At 33.1% G+C, this 2,500-nt stretch overlaps 1 protein-coding gene across 1 annotated transcript in view; it reads right to left on the bottom strand.

The window, feature by feature from the left end:
- LOC113820663 (protein RER1) overlaps positions 1–2,500 on the bottom strand; it is a gene marked incomplete in the record, with an annotated part of 10,533 nt that overhangs the window by 50 nt on the left and 7,983 nt on the right. Inside the window, 1 exon segment of the mRNA XM_070141288.1 lies at positions 1–2,500. This exon segment is cut by the window's left edge and continues 50 nt beyond it.

Genomic DNA, 2,500 nt, shown 5'->3' with positions numbered 1-2,500 from the left:
CCAAGTAAAAAGGTTACATTAAATACACATTTTAAATTGGAATGCCTCATTCACACAATACATATGTACACAAATTAACGAAATAGAAAAAAAAGAACATTGCACAATTTTATCAGCACAACTAATAACAATGAAACGAAATAGGGCGAAGAGGTGATATTATGGTTAAGTATATTGGCATGTAGTAATAAACAAGTATAAAAAATATTACCACAATGGTACTTTCTAATTTGCAATAATTTCATCAGCTTTATCCTTCTCCTTGCCTTTGAAGGAAAGACAGCAACCTTGCATGTCACAACATTCATTCCATTCAGTTAAAGCAAAGAGAAAATTCTTTGGGAAAAAAGGAGCACATTTTTTTTCATTTAATTAAGTTAATCTTGGAAAGGAGAAACACATGCAGCACAGTACACCTCATAAATGCGTCTAGTAATAACAAGAGAAAATTATACAGTAAGCCTTGTAAATATAATGAAATGAAGTCTGATGGTGTCGTTAAGAAAGTCCCTAAGTCTCTTTTTAAACATGTCCTGGGCAGTGCTGAGGTAGCACAAATGCAACAATGAAGGAGAGAAAATTATTGAACCACCAACTGCTATAACCCTGAACTATGCTACAAAACATTCTTAAAGGAAATGAGATGCACATACACACATACATATATTGTACATAATCTATATCTATTTGTTACAGATCATCAAAGATTCCTTCATGCTTTTTTGACAACAGTGCTTGCACAAAGAAAAAAAAATCTCAAAAATCAAAATAATTAAACATAATTACCAAAGATAAAATAAGTCTGGGATCTAATGAAAATAATAATGTGAAAGAAAGTCTCTTTATTCTTCTCTCTCGCTTCAATTATCGTTCAGTAAAAAGCATATAATCTTATAAATAATAATGTGAATCACATCCATAATAAAGGCATTCACTGAATACCTTGCATGACTGACATAACCTTTCATCAACTCGTCCACCCTCACTTTAGTAACACAGTACCCAATACATATTTTTTTCTTTTTCTTTTTTCAATATCTTTATCATCATTACAACATAAATAACACCTGGCATTCCAACTGACTTGCCCTGGCTGTAACCCAAGGGACAGATGTGTGCTTAGTCTCTCCTGTGGCTGCGTACACTCCTAGATAATAATATGTGTTATTCCACTCCCGCGTCCCTTACTATCCCCGGACATGGGCTGCCCTCACCATCCATGAAAATGTTAAGCTACAAGGATACGGTGAAGAGGGAGGAGGACATGTGGGAGGGGGAAGCAGGAGAATAGTAGGAGGAACAGGAAAAGAAATACAAACAGGAAAAATAACTATAATGACAATAAACAATAATGATGACAATAATTGCAATGATGATATTCATCATCACAATAATAATGATAATGAAAATATAATAGGAATAACAATAATAATAAAAATAACAATATTTTCATTATTACTATTACTGTTATCCATATCCTCATTATTATTATCATCATTGTCAAATAATAAAAATAAAAAATAATACCAATAACCAAAATTATAACTATAAGAATACAAAGAAACAGAGGTGGCAAAAAAAGAAGAGCATACAAGCCAAAATACATCATCCACCTTTGCATTCCTGCTGTACAAAATTGCAGTTATTCTCCAGCAATCGCATGGCTTGAGTGACTGTAAGAGGCAGATGGCAGAGGAATGTGTCAAAAATGTTCAGCACTGCCCTAATTTGAACTCTAAATGAAAATAATTTGTGGATATTTTCATCTACATACACAACCTTGCACACAGATATAACTTCTGACATCTGGCTTACATGAAGGCTTTGTAGTGCTGTGTCTTTAAAAACCTCTTAAGAAAACAAAAACAAAAAACAAAAAGAACAGACAGGGAGAGGAAAAAAAAAGAAGTTATTACCAGAAAATATTATAACTTTAATCAGTAGCCTGATTAATTAACGATAATATATAGAGAATGGGACTACTAATAACATAGGAATACTAATAACAATAATAATAAACCAATGAACAGTGTGAGAAAACAAATGGGCAAGTGATTTTCAGTAGAATGGTTGCTGCTTACAGTGAGATGCAATGGTTCAGTGGTAACAATAATATTAACAAAAATAATTATCAAAACCAGTAGGGGAAAAAACTGCACATCTTATATACTGAGGATAATGGTGACAGTAGCAGTGAAAGAAACAAAAGATCGTAATAAGAATATCACTCCTAATTGGATGACAATAAATAATGCCAATAAAGGATAGAGATAATTTTCCATAATGGCAAAAGATGGCACTGAACTCTTCTTACGTCACTAACAGCTTTGCCAAGAGAAAAGATGCAATGTAAAAAGAATCTCAGTATACTCAGTCAACAAAACTGATGATCTTGTATGGGATTCCTCAAAAGAAACACCCCTCACTCGTTTCTCCGCTGAAAGAGCACATGGCCATACTATTATATAAACCACAGGCAGCAGATACATGAAACTGGACT

Source organism: Penaeus vannamei, chromosome 28 (genome assembly GCF_042767895.1).
Source record: "Penaeus vannamei isolate JL-2024 chromosome 28, ASM4276789v1, whole genome shotgun sequence".
NCBI lineage: Eukaryota > Metazoa > Arthropoda > Malacostraca > Decapoda > Penaeidae > Penaeus > Penaeus vannamei.
This window is presented reverse-complemented; position numbering and strand designations above follow the sequence as displayed.